The following is a 27,401-nucleotide window of genomic DNA, read 5'->3' as shown; positions in this document are numbered from 1 at the left end:
ACTCCCACCTTAAGGTCAACCCTAGCTTGCCTAAGATCAAAGGACTTTTTAACACTAGCTTTTGTAGGTCGTTAATGAAGATAACCCTAAGGTCTTTAAGCTCCATTAGGTAGCATTGCTCTTTAATAGACCATCTCTGATTTGGTCCCCTTTAACCTTGGCCCTATGTTGCGACAAATCCATAAGCACATGTCTATATTCTAGCCCTTGTTCCTGTTTATTCTTCCACATTAAATGATTAGTTTAATATGATAAAATCATTTGGGTTGGTTAGGTATTAGATTTTTATGACACTCTCTCTTCCTCTCTCACACACACTCAACGGCAGCTTGAAAGTTATGATTATGATTAAGTGTTCTTACAAAAGTGACCTAGGTAGCTTATATACTAAGGCTACCTTAGGTTGACCAAAAATAGAGTTTGAGGGGTAAAATTGCTTGGTATTTACAATCTAGAAGTGCCATTGCACCCCCATCTCTGCAACTAGACTACCTACTTATTATAAATGATGTTTCTAACCATAATCCGTAGCATTTCATAACTCTAAAAAAAAAGGCTTCGTTGAGTTATGTCGTGTTGTTGACCCACGGTCAACACCTTGTTGGGAGATAGTGTCTGTGATGGGACCGCAACAACATCTGACATGGCCTCGTACTCTCCCGTATAAGATGGTACTGTTCTTAGAGAATGGGGTTGATTGTCTATAGACTATACAGATACTTTGTCTCCCCAATATGATTCCACTTCTAGATTCATTTGAGATCCAGCGTCAAATTTCTCTATTGGTGAAAGAGACACTCCTCTTCCATCACCCATTTGGTTTACTCGTCTTCGTTTCTCACTTGATTCATAGGCCTCTCTTAGTTGTTTCCACAATTCATCAAGACCATCTATTTCTTTACAAATGTAAGGTATAGCTACATTAAATCCCTCGAAAGAGATATCCGTGGTATTCAACACTATCCTTGGCTCTAATGTGGGGTCCTTGAGATTTTGTTCATGCTCGTGATTGGAATCTGGCTCTTTTCATTCCTGGTTTGGTGGGATTAATGGTGTAGGTGGGACAAGGATTACATCCTCAGGTTTTTTAGCTAGTGGTTATAGTAAAGCATGGGTTGTTTGAAATATTTCCTTGCACATTTCAAGCCTGTCCTTTTCTAGGTTTGCATATGGATATATCATCCATCTCTGTTCTTGGGTTTGGTTGTTTTTAAACGTGCTTCATAGGCTTTCAGGAGGGCATCTAATGGCTCATTAACCTTTTCTACCAATGTTGATCCTCTCGAACTCACACTTCTCGATTTCTCTTCTGTGGAGGGTTCTTCTGGATATTGATTTGCCTCTGTAAGAGAAGGTGCAACCCTTTCCTCATGTTGTCTTATCTTCTCTTTAGCTTGGGTAAGCTTATCAGCCAGGGATTTTTGCTCTCGTTCCCTATGTGCTTTCATCATAGCCTTTCTAGCTTTCCAACTATCCGTTTGCTCTTGGTTTTTTTACTAGGTGCGTTGGTCTTTGGTTCACTCATCTCTGGACTTGAGTCAATTTTTGTTTTTCTCTATCTCTTGCTTCTCCTCAACTTCCTTTTGAGCTTGCGCTCTCACAACGACATGAACCGGTACGATGTTTTTATTTTTAGAGCTACTCGGCACTCTCTACACATGAGTTGACCCCCCCCCCCCCCCCCCCCCCCCCCCCCCCCTACTCAAGTGCGAGGCAAGAACCATGAACAACACCAACCAAAGGCTATGGAAAGTGGATTGATCAACACGCAGTTATTAGCAACCTATGTAATGGTAAATTTCTCAAGAAAGCCATCAATATCCTTGATAAAGTATAATAGCTGGATCTATTTGAGGGATACAAAATGTTTTGTATGTGAAGATTGCACTATTAAACAACAAAATATGTGTCGCAAGGCATATGAGGAAAAGAATAATAAAACAAGGAGATCTCTCACAAAGAAAATGTGCCCAAGGAGGAGGCAAGTTTGTCAAGCAAATAGGGATGTGCGACCTATGAGGCCGAGTTACAATTGAAAATATGCTTTTGGAATTGCAATGGATGCCCATGGAATGCGGGGGTTGGCATTGATGAACTAACAAGCAAAGACGATGTTGTACTTCTTGTTGAAACTTGGGAGCATGATACACAAAGGATTAATGGCTTGGAGGATTACAATGTACATTCATTGATGTGGTCAAAGAATCTCAAGGAACGAAGAGGGCAAGGAGGGGTAGCATGTATGGTTAAGAAAGGGTTGGAAGATTTTGTATCAATTGTGAAAGATGACAAGTACAAATATTATGTATGGCTAAAAGTTATGACACCAAAAAGACACCCATTTTTTTAGCCGGTTGCTACATTCCTCTCATGATTCCCCGTTTTATGCTTGCATGCATGAAATCATCCATTTTTTTATTTTGAAGAGGACATTTCCTATTTCAAAGGCGAAGGTGTGTTATTGTATTTGGGGATATGAATGCTCGCAAATAAACATTAAAACATGATACTCAGCAATTTGATATGCCATACATTTCAAGGGAGTTGGAGAAAGTTTACTTGTATGATCGTACTTCAATGGATGAGAAAGAGCCGGATCACTATGAACTTCAATTTGATGCACCATTGGAAACTAAATGGAAAGCCTTCATTAAAGTTAATTGTTCTTGTGCCGAAGAATGCTTTGCCATAAACCATCTCCATGGTATCAACAAAAATAGATCACGCAAAAGGTGGTTTAATAAAGAATATCAAGTTGCTCAAAATTTCTTGATAAAGCTTAATGCAACTATGGACAAACTCAACTATCAAAGTCATTTGCATATATACAAGGCATTGATTCAAAAGAAGAGAAGAAGATGGAAAGTAAAGTAACAACTTTCTCAAGTCCAAGAAAAGGCACGTGCATGTGGAAGATTTTGGAGAAACTTGAGGGACAAGTGGGTTGAGAATTTAGGTAGCTTTAGTCTTGTGGATATGTACACACATCCTAAGCAATCATATAAACAACCAAATACTGAAAAAAATACCATTTTGTGGTTCACTCCCATGTATACCCTCTTTTATTACTATTGACGATGTATGCAGTGAGCTTGAAAAGCTGGCCACTCGCAAAGCGAGATATTTTCAAGGTATCAAGCCGGAGATGATCAAATGGATGGGAGATTGGATGTGTGATATGTTCAACCTTGCACTTCAACATGGTATGCCTTATGATTGGAGTACTAATTAAGTTAAGCCTTTGCATAAAGGAGGGGATGTAAAGAATGTAAACAACTACCAGACTATAATGATTGGGTCTCTTATGGCAAAGTTGTTTGGGTGCGTAATGGAGATGAAATTGAGTGATTGGGCTGAAGAGAATGAAAAGCGTGCAAAAGAAAAAAAGGAGGTTTTTGTTGATACCATAGCACCATTGATCATCTTATCACTCTTCGTGTTCTCATGGAGGAAAGTTGGTTGAAACGCAAGCGATTGTATTGTTGTTTTGTGGACTTTAGGAAAGCCTTTGATATGATTCCACATAAAAATTTGTGGATAAGGCCGATTGAAGAACTCCAAGTGCCAAGTGAGTTTACGCTTGCGTTTCTCGAATCTATGAGAAGGTGATGTGTCAATTACGCATGGAAAGAGAAATTTCAAAACAAATTGTAAGTACTATTGGGGTTAAACAAGGATGTTCGTTGTCACCAACTCTCTTTGGTCTATGCATTGATCAATTGGAACAAATGATTGAAGAGAAGGCATTGAAGAGGTTAGTATTTGCAATGCGGTAATCATGCTTTTATTGTATATGGATGACGTAGTGCTTCTAGCACACACTTTAGAAGATGCACACAAGCTTACGATTGTCCTTGATAACTTTTGCTTGCATAGTGGGCTGATTGTGAATGACTCTAAAACAAAGGTTATGCTTGTGAAAACCAACCATAAAGAGAAGCCATGCATTTTGTACAACAATGAGATACTTGAAGTTGCTGAGAGCTTTAAGTACCTTGGCCTTGAGGTTCCGTCGAATTACAAGTGGCATGAATGTGCTATGCATCGTTTGGAAGCGGGAAAGAGAGCATATTATGCATTTGAAAACATGTGTAATGGGGGAAACATCAAGTGTTGGGTTCTCAAGAAGTACCTTTTTGATGCATTGGTGACACCGTTTCTTCTTTATGGAGTTTAAGTGTGGGGAGGGAGCATCTAAAAGTCTACTTGGAAAGAGTTTAAGAATGTCCAAAAGCATTTTCTTACAACTTTATCCAAGTTAGGACACAAACACCTTATATGCTCCTACTTCTTGAGTCTAGATCTCCTCCAATTGAGGTTAAAGAGTTGTGGAGTACATGATAAAGATTCATCAATACCCATCACATCCACTTCTTATAATTGCATGGGAAGCAAGCAAAAAAATTCAAAAGACGCAAATAAGCAAGATCTTGAGCACGGGATGGATGCAAAACATAAAGAAGTGGTTTGGGAGATGGGATGCATTACAATTGCTAGATGATGCTTCAATTGATTCCCAAGTGAATGAAGCTTTTCTACAACGCCAATGTATTACGGCTTGGGAGAAATCCGGTGGGTCACACTTCATACATTATACCACTCATATTGCCCCCAACTACAAAACCATGTTCTTTGCTGAAAGAGGAAACCGTACTCACACTTACATGCACTATCCCCTTGTCGGTGATATGCACTATCGCAGTCATTTGGTTGTGGTGCTTGTACGGTGGGCGACAGTTCCTGCAAGGAGCTTCTGTACGAGGAGATCTATCGCATTAGATCGAAGCTCCATTGGTTGTCTGATCGAGAGAGGAGGTTTTCTTGCGGTTGCAAATGAGATCATCACTCGATTCACACTTTTCTGTTGCACCTTTGACATATTCCACAACTCTCTAGAATTCCTAATAGGCATGCACTCAATCCATCGACACTCAGCTCATTTTGTGTGCACTTATGTGCCCTCAACCCATAACTTGTGCATTCTGTGGAATGTGTGCGATTGCCTAGCCTATCTCGGTGTCTCGCTCCTTGCGATATTGAGCGGGCTGAAGGTTGAACCTTAAAGAGCCTTAGAACCTTTGATAATCTTGGAAAATATGTGGATTTTATTTAAAGAAGACGGAATACGGTAGACCCTTTGTTGACGCCCCAAGTGACGGTTCAGAACTTCAGACGGGGCACCGGAAGAGAGAGGGGAAGGTGCGAGGATCCACTGCCGTGAGATGATCCACTCCACCCGTCCTCCCGGCCCCCGCGGCCCGCCCCCCAAAAACCACTTTTCAGCTGCATTCTTCACAGCTCGCCATTGCCAATACATAAACAGTTCTCTAACTTCAATTTCAATACTTGAAAAATCTTGCTGCAAATAACCATTGCCTACTAGCATATTGCCCCGCTAATGGCTCCTCTCCGCTTGCAGTGTTGCATAGCCCAGTTCCTTATATATTGTATTGCCTCTTTAGCCGTGCAAGCCCAGCAGCAGCAGTCTGCAGCTCATCATAACAGCTCCTTCATGCGCCTCAGCCACTCGCCTGCCTTCAACTTCTCACCTCTTCCCCCCGTCAACATGAACGTCTCCAACATCGCCATTCGCAACCTTGACTCTAGCTATTTTTTCCCCATCCTCAGCTCTCCTTCCTTCAAAACATGGAATTCCTCGGCTGACAACCCCGGCTTCTTGCTTTCTACTTCTGGTACCACTCTATATCAGACATATTTCATCCATTAATGTATTTGGCGGTGTGCCCAGGCTCGTCGGGTAAGAGTAACGGCGCCTTAACATATTATCAAATTTTCGATGGTAGAGGCGTAGAGTATGATGGCCCAGTTTATGACGATGGCTTCGTGGTTCCTGTGTGGTTTGCGAATTTGGATCGCCCCATCAAGGCCTTCTCAAAGGCATCCCTAGTGTTGGTCACGCACGACAACACAACTAATGTAGGGCAGAGCTTGCAATTGAAGGATGGCCATGGTGAGGTGGTGTGGAGATGCTGCTCAGATGGAGTTGTCGAATTCGGGAGACTTCCGCATCTACAACTCGGCGGGGGCACCCCTGTTCAGTGCGATGCAGGGGCAGAGGCTCACAGACACTCTGGTGCAGGGGCAGAGGCTTTCTGTGGGCATGCAGCTCACAAGCAATGACTCTGCCTACTCCGCCAGAGTAGAAAAGGGGGGTCTAGCTCTCTATCTCAACAGCATGCGCCAGGGACATGCCCCAGCTGCTCCCTACTGGGTCTTCCCCTTCTTCAGAAATCCTGACCCCATTAACTCTCCTGCACATCGACCTATAACCCTTAATCAGCTGCTGCATTCTTCACCTCCCAATGATTCATGCATCCGCAGCCATCAATTATATATTCCACCTTACATTTCTGTAGTACCTGGTCAGAGCATCTCTGATGACACGGGGGCGGCATCTCTTTTGATTAGCTCAGGGTCTAATTGCAGCTATAGTGGCCCTGTGAATAGTTTATATAGTGGCCCTGTGAATATCAATGCTTCCCAGAATTTCGGCTTTCTAAGGCTAGAAAACGATGGTAAGCTTTACCTCTATACAGTCAACATTGACCCTAATTATCACCCTCCCTTATATTATCGAGTCCCATTGGACTCTGATAATGGTTCGTTTCCGGGCGTAGTAGGGCGACAGCTATGTGATGTTCCAGTGCGGTGTGGACCTCTTGGCGTTTGTACACCTAATGCCCCAACCATGTGCTCATGCTTGGAGTCATCCTTCGAGCCTCGCAACGCATCAGATCTCTCAATTGGCTGCAAGCGCAGGCAGGCTTTAATTGATCTATGCGGCAACACCACATTTGTGGAGTTGAAGTTCGTCGCAAACATCTTCCTGCTCACTGGCTGGACCTGATCTTGCTCCTTGAACTGCTCTTGCCAAGGCATTTCCTACCAGCACACAGCACATCCAATTGCTTCCTCATCACCCAAAACATCAGCTTATTGGCCATCACGCATGACTCCAATGACTGGGCCTGGAACTACACAGCAACTTCAGAAGAGACAATTCAGAAAAGTGCTATTGTCCGTAAAAAAGATTTCGTCACACACTTGAAAGTAGCCTTGCCTGTGCCTACTCCATTTGTGTCTACGCCCGTGTCTGCTCGACTTCCTCTGATCACCCTCACTGGAATCATTCCGTTCTGCATTGTGATGTGTTTCTTGCTTGGGCTAGGATTATTTCATTTCAGGAAAAGGAGGAGCAGGCTTCTGCAACAAGCCAAAGAAGAGGAGGAGCTTCATGACATCTTGCCTCACTTGCCGACCAGGTTTTCATTCAAAGAGCTTCAAGAAGAAACAAATAGATTCAGCAAGCTCCTGGGTTCGGGCGCGTGTGGCTCAGTGTATGAAGGCACACTCCTCGACGGGAGGAAAGTGGCAGTGAAAGTACTGGAGGGCTTCCTACAAAGAGCACATCAAGCCAAAGATTTTTTGGCAGAAATAGCCACTGTAGAACACACAGGTCATCATAACATAGTCCGTCTTGTTGGCTTTTGGTTGCAAGGATCGCATCGTATCCTCATCTATCAGTTTATGGTGAGAGGATCGCTAGACCGTTGGATTTTTGGGCCGCCGGCGGATGGCTCACATGCATCAGCCCTTGATTGGCGGCAACGATATAATGTCGCACTTGGGGTTGCACAAGGATTAGATTACTTGCACGAGGGCTGTGAGCAACCGATCTTGCATTCTGACATCAAGCCACAAAACATACTACTGAGTGAGCAATTTGTGGCAAAGATATCCGATTTTGGGATGTCAAGATTGATGCAGAGGGACATGCACTCATGTGTGATGGCAGGAGTGAGGGGGACACCCGGATACATAGCTCCTGAGTGCTTTCTCCATGGAAGTGTAAGCAAGAAAAGTGATATATATAGCTTAGGGATAGTAATGCTAGAGATAGTGGCGGGCAGGAAAGTTTTGGAGTTCTCAAGGCTCAACACCACGGCAATAGCTGCATTAAGTGCCGACGGTTCATCTGCAGAAGAAGCATGGCACTTGCCTAGCTGGGCAGAAAAGAAGTGGGAGCAAGGGTGTCTAATGGATATTGTGGACCCAGTCCTTCTTGAGGAGTCTGTCACTTGTTCAAACGTTAGTGCATATGGCTTTGACAAGGTGGAAGCACAAAGGCTACTCTACATAGCGCTCTGGTGCATTCAAGAAGAGCCTGCACAGAGGCCCCATGCTTCCAGGGTGGTGAAGTGGCTCGAAGGTTGCGAGCCCAATGTTCCACAACCCCCTCACGCCTCCAATTCCACAAAACCAACAACTTTGAGGCACTCAGAAACATGGCTCGTGAGCTATCGTACTAGTAATTAACTTTAACCAAGAATCGCATGTATTTTTCTCATCGCTTGAGCTATATAATTATATAATAATTTGTTAAGATGATGCTTTTATGTACATATTATTTTTATAAAAAGTGAAAGTAGTCTCTTTATGTTCAACTCATGGCCTACTAGGTTAATGTGATATCCTTGTACTTTGAAGCCCACTATGTAACTAAAGCATCACCTCTCTCTCTCTCTCTCTCTCTCTCTCTCTCTCTCTCTCTCTCTCACACACACACACACACACACACACACACACACACACAAAATACACAGAGAAGGAAAAACAGTTGGTCCATTTATTCCTAGGCCAAATTACATATGTATAACGCTATAGAGTGTGAGGCCTAGGGTAAGACCGGGCAAGCCAAGGGCCAAGACGGAGCCATGCGGTCAAGGGGACCCTATAGCAAGGCATGACCTATATAGGCATGGGTGAGTGGAGAGTTGCAAGCTCCAGTTACCTCAGTCTCACGCTGGTATTAGAGCTTAGGGGAAGGGAGGAGCTATGGAGGAGGGAGTTTCATGGTGTTGCATGATCTCTCTCTCTCTCTCTCTCTCTCTCTCTCTCTCTCTCACACACACACACACACACACACACACACACAATCCCATGGAGACGGGTCATGGACCACCATGAAAATCTCTAATTGTTTACCGCAGTCTTTTACCGCATTTTGTAGAGAGAAGTTTCAAACTCAGCTGGAGAGGGAAGAGAGAGGAGGGCAGGGGGATTTTCTCGTATTTAAACTATTAGCACGATTGTTTTTCTATTATTACCTCGTTTATTACCTCAATTATTATCACTGATATTACCGCATTTATTTTCGAGGGGAAATTTAGTGCCTAAACTTTCAAATTTTGGCTTAAACATCCCCTCCCCCCCCCCCCCCCCCCCCCCCCCCTCCCCTCCCCATGTTCAAATTTTGGTGTTTCTTTCCTCTCAATAAAAGTTAAAAAATATTGTATGAAATTTTTAAAGTTTAAAAAAGAAAAGAGAAAGAAAGAGAAAGGGGAAGAGAGGGGGGGGCGGGGGATAATAAGATTACATTTAGTTACAATTAAAATAATCACTGTCACTTGATCAACATAATTGAGCATGTTCACAAAATTAGAGAGAGGAAGAGGGGGGAGAGAGAGATGAATGGATTACACGACCAAAAAACTTCATAACTTAAAGTATGCAAGATGTTTATGAATCATCTTCCAAAACAATCCTACATGAGGCATCATCCAATTCTAAGCCCATTGCTCCTAAATCAAGAAAGGGAGAAACGAAATTGTCGTTTGTGAATGAGTTGGCTTCATCATCTTTGAATTTGTAATCCTCCATCTCATCATCTTCATCTCATGACAATCATCCTCGCTAAGACTTGCCGCCGCCGGACTTGATTCATCGACCTCCCTCTCCTCTTTCTCCACCTCATCCAAAGTTGGAGGTGGAAGAAGGTCGAAGATGGTCTCCACATCTTCCTCCTCACTGGCTGGACCTTCTTCACTAACATGAATCTCTTGGCTTGCAAGCAGGCTTGCTCCTTGAACTGCTCTTGCCAAGGCATTTCCTACCAACACAGCACATCCAATTGCTTCCTCATCACCCAAAACATCAGCTTATTGACCATCACGAATGTCTCCAATAATTACTTTGTCTTCAACTACACAGCAACGTCAGAAGACACATTAGTACGGGAAAGGGCTATTGTCCGTAAAAATGACTTTCTCACACTCTTGAAAGTAGCCTTGCATGTGTCTACGCCTATGTCTAATTATACACCTACTCCATTTCCTCTAATCACCCTCACTAGAATCATTCCCTTCGGCATTGTGAAGTGTTTCTTGCTTGGACTAGGATTATATCATTTCAGGAAAAGGAGGAGCAGGCTTCTGCAACAAGCTAAAGAAGAGGAGGAGCTTCGTGACATCTTGCCTCTCTTGCCCACCAGGTTTTCATTTAAAGATCTTCAAGAAGCAACAAAGAAATTCAACAAGCTCCTCGGTTTGGGCGCATGTGGCTCAGTGTATGAAGGCATACTCCTAGATGGGAGGAAAGTGGCAGTGAAAGTAATGGAGGGTGTCCTACAAAGAGCACATCAAGCCAAAGATTTTTTGGTAGAAATAGCCACTATAGGGCGCACATGTCATCATAACATAGTGCATCTTGTTGGCTTTTGTTGGCAAGGATCGCATCATATCCTCGTTTATGAGTTTATGGTGAGAGGATCGCTACACCATTGGCTTTTTGGGCCGCCGATAGATGGCTCACGTGCATAAGCCCTTGATTGGTCCCAACGCTATAATGGTGCACTTGGGGTTGCACGAGGATTAGCTTACCTGCACAAGGGCTGTGAGCAACCGACCTTGCATTCTGACACCAAGCCACAGAACATACTGCTGAGTAAGCAATTTGTGGAAAAGATATCTGATTTTGGAATGTCAAGATTGATGCAGAGGGACATGCAGTCATGTGTGATGACGGGATTGATGGGGACGCTCCGATACATAGCTCCTGAGTGGTTTCTCCATGGAAGTGTAAGCAAGAAAAGTGACATATATAGCTTAGGGATAGTAATGCTAGAGATAGTGGTGGGCAGGAAAGTTTTGGAGTTCTCAAGGCTCAACACCACGGCAACAACTGCATTAAGTGCCGATGGTTCATCTGCAGAAGAGGCATGGCACTTGCCTAGCTGGGCAGAAAAGAAGTGGGAGCAAGGGTGCCTAATGGATATTGTGGACCTGCTCCTTCATGAGGAGCCTGTGACTTGTTCAAATGTTAGTGCATGTGGCTTTGACAAGGTGGAAGCACAAAGGCGACTCTACATAGCCCTCTAGTGCATTCAAGAAGACCCTACACTGAGGCCCGATGCTGCCACGGTGGTGAAGTGGCTCGAAGGTTGCAAGCCCAATGTTCCACAACCCCCTCAAGCCTCCAATTCCATAAAACAAACAACTTTGAGAGACTCAAAAACATGGCTCGTGAGCTATAGTACCAGTAATTATCTTTAATAACCAAGAATCCCATGTATTTCTCTCATCACTTGAGCTATATAATTATATAATAATTTGTTAATCTGATGCTTTTATGTATATTATTTTGCTAAAAAGTGAAACTAGTCTCTTTATGTTCAACTCATGGCCTACTAGGTTAATGTGATATCCTTGTACTTTGAAGCCCACTATGTAACTAAAGCATATCAATTAACCTATTTAAGTGCTATTTAAAATTGGTGACACTATCAAATCGCTACTCTAGAATGTTTGTGTGTGTGTGTGTGTGTGTTTGTGTGTGTGTGAGTGAGTGAGAGAGAGACAAAGAGAGAAGGGGGGAAGGGGAGGGGAAGAGGAGAGAGATGTGTGCATCTCTTTGTGTGTATCTTTAAGTGTGAGATAGAGGGAGAGGTTCTAGTGTGAGTTAACTTGACTTTTGTTGATAGAGTTTCTTCTAAGTACATATATTGATCCCTTTGGTTTAATCATGTTTTTATCATGTTCATCTACTAAAAATTTGATTTTTGTTGATAGAATGACTTATAAGTATACATTCATCCCTTTGGTTTAATTGACATGTTTTGTATCATGTACGTCAAATAAAAATCACAACTCCCTTCCTTATATGCTCTCACATGCATCACCTCTCTCTCTCTCTCTCTCTCTCTCTCTCTCTCTCTCTCACACACACACACACACACACACACACACACACACACACACACACAAAATACACAGAGAAGGCAAAAACAGTTGGTCCATTTATGCTTAGGCCAAATTACATATGTATAATGCTATAGAGTTTCAGGTCTAGGGTAAGACTGGGCAGGCCAAGGGCCAAGTCGGAGCCATGCAGTCAAGGGGACCCTATTATTCGCAAGGTAGGACCTATATAGGGCATGGGTGAGTGAAGAGTTGCAAGCTTCAGTCCCCTCAGTCTCATGCTGGTATTAGAGCTTAGGGGAAGGGAGGAGCTATGGAGGAGTGAGTTTCATGGCATTGCATGCTCTCTCTCTCTCTCTCTCTCTCTCTCTCTCTCTCTCTCTCTCTCTCTCTCTCTCTCTCTCGGAGCTCCATGGAGATCGGATCATGGACAAGAGCGTGTGGAGGGAGGAGCAGTGAGGTGGAAGCGCAACAATGTGTGCAGGACCCATGTGTTGAGAAATAAGAGGGAGTCAACCGCTTGGGAATTGTGGCGGAGCTTCATGACATCTTTCCTCTCTTGCCCACCAGGTTTTCATTAAAGAGCTTCAAGAAGAAACAAAGAGATTCAGCAAGCTCCTTGGTTGGGGTGCAGGTGGCTCTATGTGTGAAGGCACACTCCTGGATGGGAGGAGAGTGACAATGAAAGTACTCAAGGGCGTCCTATAAAGAGCACATCAAGCCAAAGAGTTTTTGGCAAAAATAGCCATTGTAGGACATATAGGTCACCATAACATAGTCTGCCTTGGTGGCTTTTGTTGGCAAGATCACATCATATTCTCACCTATGAGTTTATGGTGAAAGGATCGCTAGACCGCTTGCTTTTTGGGCCTGTGGGAGATGGTTCATGTGCACCATCCCTTGATTGGCGAAAATGCTATAATGTCGCACTTGGGGTTGCACTAGGACTGCAAGCAACCAATCTTGCACTCCGACATCAAGCCGCAAACCATACTATTGAGTGAGCAATTTGTGGAAAAGATATCTGATTTTGGGATGTCAAGGTTGATGCTGTAAGGTCTCTGACCCCAACCAAAAAGAGCACCCTTGTACCATGAAATGATCATAATGGAAAAAAGTTACTATTTTTAGTAGTTTTCCGAATTCTGTCAGTGCCATGATGTTTAAAATGTCATAAAGCTTCGAAATGTGAATTAAAATAATTTTTGTGAAAATTTTCCAAATATAGTAAGTTTTTGGTCACCCGACCCGTCTAGTTTCGATCGTCTCGAAAATCTGCACCCGTATCCGAATTTGAAAAAAATGCATTTTCGGACCCCGGGGGCTGCTATATATGGTAGGTACTCAGACCCGTACGTCTTAGTTAGAGTTTCGTATAGCAATTTTCGGCATCAAAATCCGACTCGTATGACCCGTTTTAGCCTAAAACCAATTTTTCACAAAATTGTCCGGGAGGCACCGGGGGCCCGAGGCTATGTGGGAACAGGTCCCAACCCACTCCAGTTCTGCTTTAGCAGCTAGGGGGCGCCCTCTTGCTTTGTGGGAGTCTTGGGGAAGCTGCCAAGCCTGCAACTCAGTGTGAGAGTCAGTTTACTGAGCCAACTGGACACTTGGTGGGTAGGCAACTGGACTTGCCATGCAAGGACTGAGTGCTGATCCAGATGCAATTAGCAGCACAAATCGATTTTCAGCCTGTAGGAGCCTATTTAAAGGCCTACACACACACACACACAGACATATATGCTCACATACACACAGTGCACACACACACACCTACACACACTCTGGGAAGGTGCTGCCGGAACACACACCTTTTGAAGGAGAAGCAAGGAGGGAGGTGCTGTCGAATTCTCGCCTCAAGAAGCTCGATTAGATCAGAGAATCGAGTGGATTATCAGCCCTTAATCACGGTAACCACGGTTTAATTAATGCTTTCTGCAAATCCTTTTCATTACCATCTAAATTTCTCGTCTATTATGCTTATTCCTAGTCGCAATTCTCTATAATCACTCTCTAAATTCTCCTTAACCATATTCTATTATGTAATCATTATTCCATAGCTGAATTATCAGCCATTCATCACTCTTAATTAATGATTAGTGCACGATTATTAGAATTTTCTCTCTCTAGGTAGCATAGAAATTAATCGATAAGCTGGTAATTGTGTAAATTGATGAGAATCACTCTTTCTATCACGCATTGATATTGTAGCTGATTTAGATCCACCTTTGTTATGCATTAAGATATAATTAAGGTAAGATTAATCTGTCATTAAGTCTCTAAGAGGTGGTTTTTCTCACACCTATGCATGCGGTGATTCTGCACCCTCTAATTGCTAGGAAAGAGATTAATCGTGCTTAATTCATCTCTCTGGTAATTCCATTAGTGAAATCCTATTATTCTTAATCATGTAGGCCGAGTAATTATCTTTAGAGCCGGTTCCCATAGGATTATGTGCCATCCTTAATGATTGCTTTATGAAAAATCTAGATCTATCATATAGGAGGGATTAATTAATGTCATTAATCTACCCATTGGACTGTTATGATGCTTGCGAACCTTAGCTCTTTCTCCAAGCTAATCATTTAAAGTAGTGAGAAATGGCCCCGGTTAAGAGGACTCGCTTCGGTGGTGCCCACGATCGCGAGGCAGGAACGAGCAATGTCAACGGGAAGGGGAAGGCTCCCATGGAGGAACAAATACCGGCCATCTCACGGGCCATCGATGAAGAAGGGGAAGAGGTAGATCATATTTTTATTCAAGTTGTTTAAACTAACATTGCATACGCTAGTTAGGAATGCTCATATCCCCAAACATGTTGGAGAAATCCGACGGAAACCTCGGCATTGGAAGCATTGTACATTAAGTTCTAAAGTAGGAAGGAAATGATTGATGGGTATGCTGTTTGCAATAGGAAAGAATGTCTGCTAGGGAAAATTTAGCTCGGCATGTTCCTTCTATTTCCAATGTTGAATTAGTCATGAACCCCCTCCTGATCACAGGGGGCAGAGTTCCTGGTTAAAGGCTCTTGAATCCACGACTGCTGGTTAAGCGGTGGATACCCACGTCTGCTGGTTAAGCGGTGGGAACCCACGTCTGTAGGTTAAGCGGTGGGAATGTCCATGTCGTGCTTTCTATGCGGTGGACATACCTAGTTGTATGGGCAGCTAGGCGACAACGGGAGGAGTAAACTCTCGCTGGAGGGGGGATGTTGTACCTCCAGAACATTGGAATTTTAATGAATAAGTTTGAGTAGAATTTTTACTAGAATACTGTCTTGGTGTTGTCTGCAATACTGGTTGAAGGGCTGTCTTAACGAACAATGTGCTTCGGAATTAAAACAAGGAATGTCTATGTTGAACAACCTTTGTGGTAGTAATTAGGTCACACAAGGAAGTGTGAGTGTGGGGGTGGAAAGTGGGGGCTTGGCTCAGGTTGCCAATGCCTACGAGATGGGTGGTCCCGATTGGTCGGGAACTCTCTGTCCCCATAGTGTTTAAATCGATACTAGTAATACTCATTGCCCCTAGAGCGGTGAAATCTCGAGAGTACGTGCCTCTGAAACATGGGGGAAAAGGCACTCGGGGTTTCTCTCCTCTTGGAAGGTGGGTCTTAGGATCGCTAAATAGTTTAAGTACGCTTCCCCTGTGAGGTGGAGCTAGATCTCATTACTAGTAGGCTCGAACTCGACTCACTTTGTGATGAGAGATCGTCCACTAGTTGAACCCTGAACCACATTGTTTGCTTCCGCTATAGATCTAGTGGCCACCAGGTTCACCATCAGATCCGCTGTTTGATACGGCGGGGTGGGGACCTCACACCTGGTATTAGAGCTATAGGTTTACGAACTGGGAAAATGATGTTGTTTGAAAACTAAGGGATTGTAGGATAGCTCGTACTCAAAGCTTGAGCATGATGTTTCCCAGAATAATGACATTGGATTTGTTTAGTGGATTGTCTCCTGAGTGATGTTAAAGAGTTTTACTCGTTGAGCTTCTTGGGATTCAGTGGGATCCACATGATGTTTTTTTTTTGAGAAGTTGTTGGTGCGACTAGTGCTGCGGGCAGGTGGCCTGTTGATGCCCACATAAAGTTATAAGTATGAATCAAAGCTCTCGAGTAAAGTTTTTACCATTATTTATCGAACAATTTTGGATGTATTCAATGGAATTTAAATGGTGGAATGGTTAAAATCCTTTGTGATAGATGTACAGATTAAGTAGGCTGGTTAAGCCCAAAAGTTAAATTTCTTCTTGAGTATGGAAAAGCTTAGGTTCATTTGAGACGAGTGCTATAGTAATGAGTTTTATACCATTGGATAGGCACCGCCTGCTGCTCTCTACTCAGCAGCGCAAGAGAAGAAGCTCCTCCTTAAACAAGCTCAGCCTCCAACCTTTAAAGGCGAAGGGGTTAATGTGGAGAGAGATGCGGAAGTATGGATGGAAGCAATGGATGACTATTTCGAAGCTGCGGGAACCCAACCCGTGAACCAAACCATGCTTGCAATGTTCCGCTTGTCTGGCGATGCCAAGATCTGGTGGAAACAACATTGCAGGGACTTGGATATCAAGGGATCTTCCCAGTCATGGGAAGACATCAAGGTTGCTATGATGGAGCGTTACTTACCACCCGCCTATAAAACCTTGAAGATGAACGAGTTCTTTTCCCTTCGGAAGCTGACTTCATCTGTCGAAGAATATTATTCAAAGTTTGTCACTCTTCGGAGATATGCTCCTAAGATGACATTGGAACAACAGGTAGCACGGTTCTGCCAAGGACTCATCGACCCCCTGAACAACTGACTAGAAGCTCTCAGGCCAGCAACTTTGCAAGATGCCTTGCTAAGGGCCAAACCGTTAGCTAAAGAGATTCAGAGGACTACCCAAGATAGTGAATACTATTTGTCAAAGAGGGCCAGGACAGACAACTGGAGTAACAGACCAATCAACCCTGCATACAACCATCGTCCGGTAATAGCTACCACGACAGCTACCGAGTTTTCCAATATAAGATGCTTTGAGTGCCAGGAGTATGGACATTACAAAAGTCGATGTCCAAAAAGGATTTTTCAAACATCCGATGCTAATAATGTACCTCTGAACGTCAACAGGCGAGGTCAACCAAACGGAAGAGGAGGCCGAGGAAGAGGAAACATAGGACAAGGAAGTAGAGCTTTCGCTAATGCCGCAGTGAGACAACAAACTGTGGGTGATGAAGCTGATGAGAGAGCAGCAATGTATGATGCAACTGCTAATCCTAGTGAGCAATAAATCAAGCACCAGAATCTCATCAAAGTTCAGCAGAATAAGACGCATAAAGCTAAAGACTACTCTATTATAAAAGGATATCTTTACTTTAGACAAAGGATATATGTACCTAAGTAGTTAGCATAGAGTTTATCCAGATGTATTTTTGAGATGAGGACATCTCAATTTTTCACATTGGGGAGGTTGTAAGGTCTCTGACCCCAACCAAAAAGAGCACCCTCGTACCATGAAATGATCATAATGGAAAAAAGTTACTATTTTTAGCAGTTTTCCGAATTCTGTCAGTGCCATGATGTTTAAAATGTCATAAAGCTTCGAAATGTGAATTAAAATAATTTTTGTGAAAATTTTCCAAATATAGTAAGTTTTTGGTCACCCGACCCGTCTAGTTTTGATCGTCTCGAAAATCTGCACCCGTACCCGAATTTGAAAACAATGCATTTTCGGACCCCGAGGGCTGCTATATATGGCAGGTACTCAGACCCGTATGTCTTAGTTAGAGCTTCGTATAGCAATTTTCGGCATCAAAATCCGACTCGTATGACCCGTTTTAGCCTAAAACCAATTTTTCACAAAATTGTCCGGGAGGCACCGGGGGCTCGAGGCTGTGTGGGAATAGGTCCCAGCCCACACCAGACCTGCTTTAGCAGCTAGGGGGCGCCCTCTTGCTTTGTGGGAGTCTTGGGGAAGCTGCCAAGCCTGCAACTCAGTGTGAGAGTCAGTTTACTGAGCCAACTGGACACTTGGTGGGTAGGCAACTGGACTTGCCATGCAAGGACTGAGTGCTAATCCAGATGCAATTAGCAGCACAAATCGATTTTCAGCCTGTAGGAGCCTATTTAAAGGCCTACACACACACACACACAGAGACATATATGCTCACATACACACACAGTGCACACACACACACCTACACACACTCTGGGAAGGTGCTGCCGGAACACACACCTTTTGAAGGAGAAGCAAGGAGGGAGGTGCTGTCGAATTCTCGCCTCAAGAAGCTCGATTAGATCAGAGAATCGAGTGGATTATCAGCCCTTAATCACGGTAACCACGGTTTAATTAATGCTTTCTGCAAATCCTTTTCATTACCATCTAAATTTCTCGTCTATTATGCTTATTCCTAGTCGCAATTCTCTATAATCACTCTCTAAATTCTCCTTAACCATATTCTATTATGTAATCATCATTCCATAGCTGAATTATCAGCCATTCATCACTCTTAATTAATGATTAGTGCACGATTATTAGAATTTTCTCTCTCTAGGTAGCATAGAAATTAATCGATAAGCTGGTAATTGTGTAAATTGATGAGAATCACCCTTTCTATCACGCATTGATATTGTAGCTGATTTAGATCCATCTTTGTTATGCATTAAGATATAATTAAGGTAAGATTAATCTGTCATTAAGTCTCTAAGAGGTGGTTTTTCTCACACCTATGCATGCGGTGATTCTGCACCCTCTAATTGCTAGGAAAGAGATTAATCGTGCTTAATTCATCTCTCTGGTAATTCCATTAGTGAAATCCTATTATTCTTAATCATGTAAGCCGAGTAATTATCTTTAGAGCCGGTTCCCATAGGATTATGTGCCATCCTTAATGATTGCTTTATGAAAAATCTAGATCTATCATATAGGAGGGATTAATTAATGTCATTAATCTACCCATTGGACTGTTATGATGTTTGCGAACCTTAGCTCTTTCTCCAAGCTAATCATTTAAAGTAGTGAGAAATGGCCCCGGTTAAGAGGACTCGCTTCGGTGGTGCCCACGATCGCGAGGCAGGAACGAGCAATGTCAACGGGAAGGGGAAGGCTCCCATGGAGGAACAAATACCGGCCATCTCACGGGCCATCGATGAAGAAGGGGAAGAGGTAGATCATATTTTTATTCAAGTTGTTTAAACTAACATTTCATACGCTAGTTAAGAATGCTCATATCCCCAAACATGTTGGAGAAATCCAACGGAAACCTCGGCATTGGAAGCATTGTACATTAAGTTCTAAAGTAGGAAGGAAATGATCGATGGGTATGCTGTTTGCAATAGGAAAGAATGTCTGCTAAGGAAAATTTAGCTCGGCATGTTCCTTCTATTTCCAATGTTGAATTAGTCATGAACCCCCTCCTGATCACAGGGGGCAGAGTTCCTGGTTAAAGGCTCTTGAATCCACGACTGCTGGTTAAGCGGTGGATACCCACGTCTGCTGGTTAAGCGGTGGGAACCCACGTCTGTAGGTTAAGCGGTGGGAATGTCCATGTCGTGCTTTCTATGCGGTGGACATACCTAGTTGTATGGGCAGCTAGGCGACAACGGGAGGAGTAAACTCTCGCTGGAGGGGGGATGTTGTACCTCCAGAACATTGGAATTTTAATGAATAAGTTTGAGTAGAATTTTTACTAGAATACTGTCTTGGTGTTGTTTGCAATACTGGTTGAAGGGCTGTCTTAACGAACAATGTGCTTCGGAATTAAAACAAGGAATGTCTATGTTGAACAACCTTTGTGGTAGTAATTAGGTCACACAAGGAAGTGTGAGTGTGGGGGTGGAAAGTGGGGGCTTGGCTCACGTTGCCAATGCCTACGAGATGGGTGGTCCCGATTGGTCGGGAACTCTCTGTCCCCATAGTGTTTAAATCGATACTAGTAATACTCATTGCCCCTAGAGCGGTGAAATCTCGAGAGTACGTGCCTCTGAAACATGGGGGAAAAGGCACTCGGGGTTTCTCTCCTCTTGGAAGGTGGGTCTTAGGATCGCTAAATAGTTTAAGTATGCTTCCTCTGCGAGGTGGAGCTAGATCTCATTACTACTAGGCTCGAGCTCGACTCACTTTGTGATAAGAGATCGTCCACTAGTTGAACCCTGAACCACATTTTTTGCTTTCGCTATAGATCTAGTGGCCACCAGGTTCACCATCAGATCCGCTGTTTGATACGGCGGGGTGGGGACCTCACAAATGCAGAGGGACATGCAGTCATGTGTGATGACAGGACTGAGGGGGACACCGGGATACATAGCTCCCGAGTGATTTCTTCATGGAAGTGTAAGCAAGAAGAGTGACATTTATAGCTTGGGGATAGTCATGCTAGAGATAGACTTGGTAGGTAGGAAAGTTTTGGAGTTCTCAAGGCTCAGCACCGTGGCAACAATTGCATTAAGCGCCACCAATTCATCTGTAGAAGAGGCATGGCACTTTCCAAGTTGATAGAAAAGAAGTGGGGAGGAAGGGTGCTTGATGGATATTGTGGACCCGCGCCTTCATGAGGATCTCGTGACATGTTCAAACGTTAGTTGCAGGTGGCTTTGACAAGATTGAAGCACAAAGGCTTGTCGACATAGCAATTTGGTGCATCCAGGAAAACCCTGCACTAAGGCCCCATGCTGCCACAACGGTGAAGTGGCTCAAAGGCTATGAGCCCAATGTTCCACAACCCCCTTAGGCCTCCAATTCTACAAAACAAACAACTTTGTGGGACTCAAAAACATGGTTGAGGAGCTATCATACCATTAATTATCTTTAACCAAGAATCTCATGTATCTATTTCTTATACAATAAATTTTTAAGCTGATGCTTTCATGTATACTATTTTGATCAAAAAAGCAACTAGTTTCTTTACATTCAACGTATGGTTTGCTAAGCTAAGTTAATGTGATATACTTGGACTTTGAAGCCCACTATGTTACTAAAACATATTGATAAACCTTTTAAGTGCTATGTAAAATTGGGTGACGTTAGCTAGCAAATTGCTACTCTAGAATGTTTTTTTTTTTGTGTGTGTGTGTGCGCGCGCGTGTGTGTTTTTTTTAGAGAGAGAGAGAGAGAGAGAGAGAGAGAGAGATTTTATTATTGTCCTCGGAGGTCAAATATGACCTATAGGACCAAAGTTACATGTGATGTAGTATGTGTATGGCTGAAGAATGATTCTCGATGCTCCAAAATTGTGGTGATGAGAGTCACAATGGAGAGCCCACACTGTGGTTGGGAGAGAAAAGTGTATAGGTCTAAGTCAAGGCTGAAAATGTGAAAGAAGCAAGTTTGTATGTGATCGAAAGCTGAGCACTCTAGTAGCGTGTGGTACTCAGACTCTCGAACTTGCAGTGAGCATAATGTGCACATTCAATTTGACTCTTCTCCATTGCCCCAACGCCCTGTCTCGCATCGAGGGAAGTGAGAGCGCTAAGCTAAATGGTTGGGATAGTGCGTATCGCCGACAAGGGGATATGCTCAAGCATGTAAGTGTGAGTACAATTTCCTCTTTAAGCGAAGAACATGGTTTTGTAGTTGGGGGCAAGAGGGGTGGTGTAATGTATGAAACGTGACACACCGGATTTCTCCCAAGCCGTAATACATTGGCGCTGTAGGAAAGCTTTATTCACTTGGGAGTCAATTGAAGCATCATGTAGAAAGTGTAATGCATCCCATCTCCCAAACCACTTATTTATGTCTTGCATCCATCCCGTCGTCAAGATCTTGCTTTTATGCATCTTTTGAACGTTTTTTCTTGCTTCCCATTAATCCTTTGTATATGATGCTCCCAAGCTTCAACAAGAAGTATAACATCGGCTTTGCTTGTTAGTTCATCAATGCCAGCCCCCACATTCCATGGGTATCCATTACAATTCCAAAAGCATATTTTCAGTTGTAATTCGGTATCATAGGTCACGCATCCCTATTTGCTCAAGGGACTTACCTCCTCCTTGGGTACATTTTCTTCGTGAGAGATCTCCTTGTTTTTCTAATTCTTTTCCTCATATGCCCTGCGGCGCATATTTTGTTGCTTAATAGTGTGATCTTCACATACAAAACATTTTGTATCCCTCAAATAGATCCAACTATAATCAAGGATAATCTTTCGTTTGGTCTCATCCAGCACGGTGCATACAATTGGTCGTTCTTCCGAGCAAGGAGCTCCTTGCTTACGCCTTGGGGGGTTCACTATATGTAAACCACATATACCACGTGCATTCAAAGGGTATTTGAAAAACCCCTTATCTATGAATTTTGAACTAATAAAACAACCCCTCTTTCTTTATGAACTTACGGGTTTCTTTCCAAAGTGAAATAAAAAAACCCCTTATTTGAATATTTTTATGTAAATTTACCAAAAAAAATTGAATTAAAAACCCCCTCTGGTTGAACTCTCATGGTACACTTACATACATAGAGATGGACCCCCCCGAGGCTTACCCATTCTATGTGCTTCATAGACCATAACTCCGGACATGCCAAAGTGGGTCTTGAAGAAATCTTCAATAACAATGGCAAGAGAAGGGGGTGTCTCTAACTTCTCTTCTGGAATTCCACAAATAACAATGTTCTTGGAACATCGCTCTCGTTCCTTCAACTCCTTCACATCCATATTTTCAATGTTCTTTGTTTGAGCCATAGCTTGCATGAGTGAGGAATTAGGAACCACATTGTTACTATATACATCAGCCCAATACTTTTTTGTGTATACATTTTTCATGTCGCATACATCCCGGCTCATGGTGTCAAATTTTTCCTTTTTCAATACTTGGTCATGCTCTACTTTGCTCATGGGCTCCTTCAAAGCATTCAAGTCCACAAGAGAGCATTTACATTCCTTGGCTTCCTCTTCAACTAGCATCTCAAGTGTCCTCTTGAGATTCACAACCACAAGTACCCTTAGCGTGCCATTCTCCATTGCAAGTACTCGTAAGTATTCACCTTGTTTATTTACAGTCTTTTGCAACGATACCAAGTATGCCATGATCATGGTTTCCGATGTTTTTTGTGGGGTGGTTGTGTTGCTATCTCCACACTCAAGAGATTTTGGAACATTTTCACAATGGTTGTGGATCTTGTTGAAGAAGAAGAACCCTTGCGAGTGTCAGAAGACATTGTATGTAAAATAAGAGATGAAAGTCAACTTTTATAAACCTATTCACTTCAGAAATGCTGCTACAAAAATGCCTTCCATAACTCTGAAAATTTATGTCTTTACATCAATGCATAGAGGGTTTTGTGCTCTTCGATTGAGGCTATAGATCACCCAAATCGGAGTTCGAAAGAAATTGTGATCAAAAGAGTAAACTACTATCGTACTAGGTCAAAAAATGGCTCCACTAGCGAGAGAGAGAGAGAGAGAGAGAGAGAGAGAGAGAGTGAGAGTGATATGTGTGTTCAGCTCTTTGTGTGAGTTTCTTGTGTGTATCTTTCAATGTGAGATAGAGGGAGAGGTTCTAGTGTGACTTTACAAATTTGACTTTTGTTGATAGAGTGTTGTCTAAGTATATATTTATCCATTTGGTTTATCATGTTTGTATCCTGTACGTCTAATAAGAAAATGATTTTTGTTGCTAGAGTGACTTCTAAGTATATTGATCTCTTTGGTTTAATCATGTTTTGTATCATGTACTTCTTATAAAAATCACAACTTTGTGTCTTATATGCTCTCACATGCATCACCTCTCTCTCTCTCTCTCTCTCTCTCTCTCTCTCTCAGACACACACCCACATAAAGTACACAGAGAAGGAAAAACAGTTGGTTCATTTATTCTTTACTCCAAATTACGTATGTATAACACTATAGAGGGGGAATGAGGAACACACAGAGTTGCCTTTGTATAGCCTGGAAATTCAAAATACCCCTATCCTCTAGTCAACATACACACAAGTACACAATTGATAAGCCTCTGCTGCATATGTTTACACCCCAGCATCCCAAAATACACCTACCCTCAACCAATTCCTTCTCACACATCCAAATTCAGACACTATTGACGTGAAACACACTTTAATGCATATCCACCCACAAAACGTGTAATCATGGCTTCAATCCTTAACCCTCTAGAGAACCTTCAACCATATATATGCAAATCAACTTTATTTAATACCGTTGAACACTTTCAGGATTTTTTGCATACACAAATTCTCTTGCAAACTCACATCCCCTTTGCATGGATTGGTCCCACACAAAAAAAAAAACCACATATGTGACACACAAGTAGACACAAGAATGAGAGAGAAACACTAAGAAAATTCACTCAAGCATAGAGAATATCCTAATTTGATTAGCTTCAAATGAAGAGTCTACAATGATGGATCCCACATAAAAATCTCCACCCTTGCTTCCTTGCACGCCTTGCATGGGTTGCCTCTCTTTTCATCCATGCCGGTCTCAAACAACCTACTCATTCCATTCATTTACAAGTCACCTTCTAGGCTCCTTTGCTTCTCATGATTTCTCATAAAATCTAATATCTAGCTATCCCAAACGATTTTCTCATACTAAATTGATGTGCTATTAGATCTATTCTCAACGGCAATCGAGAAGAGAGATAAAGCTTATCTAAAAAAGGATCCAAATGGAGACTCGAGAGAGATCTACCAAAGATCAATGTGCACTTGATGGAGCTTTAAGAGACCTTGGGTTAAGATTCATTAAAGCCAAAGGTTAGTGTTAAAATCCTTTAGTCCTAGGACCAAAGGGGTGGCTATTGCCTAGGGTAGGTATTTTAAACCTTTGTAAATTTGGACTATGGTCACCAAGTGGATGCAAGTGTTCAAGTGGACACTCTCACTTGCATGGGGTGAGCCCTCATTATAAGGGATGAAAGAGAACACACACACACACACACAAACTATAAGAGCTCCCCTTTTTCACATAGGGCATATAGGACACATGTCAGGCTCCTACAGGTTGCCCCTAATGAAGCCTAAATCCTATTGGATGGCCCTTGTCTCTCTATAGCCAAAGAACCCTAGGTTCTTCTCGCACCTGCACTTCCCTTTGCATCGCCTGTGGCTCGGCTACCAACGCATCACACTGCCTTGGCATTATAGTGCCTGGAAAACCCTGCCTAGCTTCACGCTTCTTTAATACCTTTTTGGTCCGCCCTATCGCTATAGCTACTGGCTCTTCATATGACACCAGGCTATCTATCTCCACCTTGTCATGAACTTCCTTATGCAGGCAATCCATGAATTTACTCAGCTTCAAAGAATTGGCATTTTCTGCAGCAGTTACCTTGATCAATCTCCCCCAAAGGTCTTCGAACTCACACTAGAACGCTTGAAAATCACCTTCCAAGCTTTGCTTCAAACCGTCCATCTTTTGCTTCACTTTGTCTAGCTCCACATCTGCCACATATCTGCTTCAAAAAGCCTCCTCCAGAGCTTCACAATCTATCTTTACTTCATCACATAGGCCATCGAACTATAGCCTCGCTTTACCACGAACCAGGAGCAGGAACACTTGTACCGCACTGTCTTCTCTTGATAAACCGCTTTTCAGTACGAACAACATGTAGTCTTGGAGCCAGGTTTTCGCATATTCGACCCCAGTGAAAATGGGAAATCCGGACCACGCCATCTCTAGCAGTACCTGCTCTTCAAAGGCCGCACCTTTGGCATCACCAAAATCATCACTTCGACATTCACTAGGAGCATCAGACAGCGCCTCAGTGGAGGCACCAGAAGATGGAGAGGGGGAATGGGGGAACACACCCAGCACAAAAAAGACTACCTCTCTATAGCCCAGGGCATACACAACACCCCAATCCACTAGAGTTCACCTTCGAAACTCATGACATGCACTGGTAGGCCACCGCCTGCACACACATTGATGCACAAATGCACACACACTCAGCCACCCAAGCATTTCACCACTCGTTTCGAGCAACACACCGCTGCTGCACACGAAACCACATTCTCACTTCCATTCCACATACAAAGAAGGGGCCCGGGGGGCACACACTTCCACACTGGCACCGCACACACAAGCAGAAGAAGTAGAGAAGGGGGGCAAGGGAAACAACGTGAGAGAAACACAATGGAGGCTTCACCATTGCTCAAACACTCTTTACAACTCATTTACATCAAACAGTGCACCCACATGGTGACCAGGCAAGAAAATGCACACTTGGGGCTTTGCAGGCACACACTTTTGCACAAAAAAGCCAACCCAAGAACTCACACACACCCTCTATCTTGGCTCTCTGTAGACTCACCGGCTCAAGGCCCTGACAAGAAGCCTAATGTGGCAAAAATCATGAAAAATGGCTAAAAAATGGCTGATATAGGGGTGCCCCTTTCAATTTGGGCATCTGGGCATTGATTGGTCCATCTTGCACTCTCATTTAGAAATTTTGGGAGGAGGTAGCCGCCTCTAGCCTCATCTACTCTTGCTCTCTCTTCTTTTGCACTTGAGGGGGGCGCACTAGCAACATCGCTACTGCCCCTTGGCATTACTTTATTTTTTTATTTTTTCTCCTTCATTTCCACCCTTTGAGAGGCCTCCTCTTGCACTACCCCTTTGAATTTTCCCTTTGACTTTTTTGTCCTTTGCTTGATCCTCCACCAGCCTTCTCTCTTCTCACTCTCTCGCTTGGTCCTGGCCTTTGGGTGGCCCTCTCCTATGCTCTGCTCTCCTTGGCCCTTCCCTCACTTTGACTCATGCTTGGACTGAATGCCCTCTTTCAGCTTGCTTTGTCTGGCCAGTTTGGCTTTGCTTTGGACCTCATGGGACTCTCTCTCTCTCTCTCTCTCTCTCTCTCTCTCTCTCTCTCTCTCTCTCTCTCTCTATCGCATGGGAACCACCTCCTATATGTGCCCAAGATCACTAGCGATATCGCTAGTGGTGCCCTGGCCCTTACTTCAAAAACTTGGCGGTGTGTAAATCCGGCCAGCAGCGAGCGCCATGCCACATCATCACCGTTATGTCGCCTCAGAGCCACCGAACACCCACAGTCAGCGCGCCACCACTAGCACTGGGCGTCGTCGCCTTCTCTGGCCAAGACGTCGCCAAGCTCTACCCAGCGCGGCTAAACACACAACCAACGCAGTGCCCGAAGGCAACCGCCATCGTCAATAGGAGGGAGCTCTCACTCTCCAGCTTGTTACATCACAAATGTACCGCACTATAGCCTATATAGGCTGGGCTACCGCCTCCCATTTTCACATGGAACGCCCTTCAGGGACCCCCTTCTCCATGAGAAAACTTTAAAAAACCTCCCACTTTGCCAGGTTTTTTGTCCCCCTTGGTCAGGCTCCCATTTCTTGCCTATGGACTCGATCTCCTAGCCATAAAGACTCATTGAAACTCCCCGTTTCCGTCTTCAAATATCCTACTTCTTGCCACATTTTGAACTTTCCAAGACTTCCATCCGAGGCC

At 43.4% G+C, this 27,401-nt stretch overlaps 3 pseudogenes; all 3 read left to right on the top strand.

Moving 5' to 3' along the window:
* Window positions 1-5,724: 5,724 nt before the first annotated feature.
* LOC147455767 (G-type lectin S-receptor-like serine/threonine-protein kinase SD2-5) lies at window positions 5,725-8,404 on the top strand (annotated as a pseudogene).
* A 1,360-nt stretch (window positions 8,405-9,764) lies between these two features.
* LOC147455766 (G-type lectin S-receptor-like serine/threonine-protein kinase SD2-5) lies at window positions 9,765-11,475 on the top strand (annotated as a pseudogene).
* Window positions 11,476-12,183: 708 nt separating this feature from the next.
* LOC147455765 (G-type lectin S-receptor-like serine/threonine-protein kinase SD2-5) lies at window positions 12,184-20,786 on the top strand (annotated as a pseudogene).
* Window positions 20,787-27,401: the final 6,615 nt, after the last annotated feature.

The sequence above is a fragment of the Adiantum capillus-veneris genome, chromosome 6 (genome assembly GCF_014529385.1).
Source record: "Adiantum capillus-veneris isolate H3 chromosome 6, ASM1452938v2, whole genome shotgun sequence".
Taxonomy (NCBI): Eukaryota; Viridiplantae; Streptophyta; class Polypodiopsida; order Polypodiales; family Pteridaceae; genus Adiantum; species Adiantum capillus-veneris.
The sequence above is the reverse complement of the archived record's forward strand: the minus strand, read 5'-3'. Positions and strand labels throughout refer to the sequence as shown.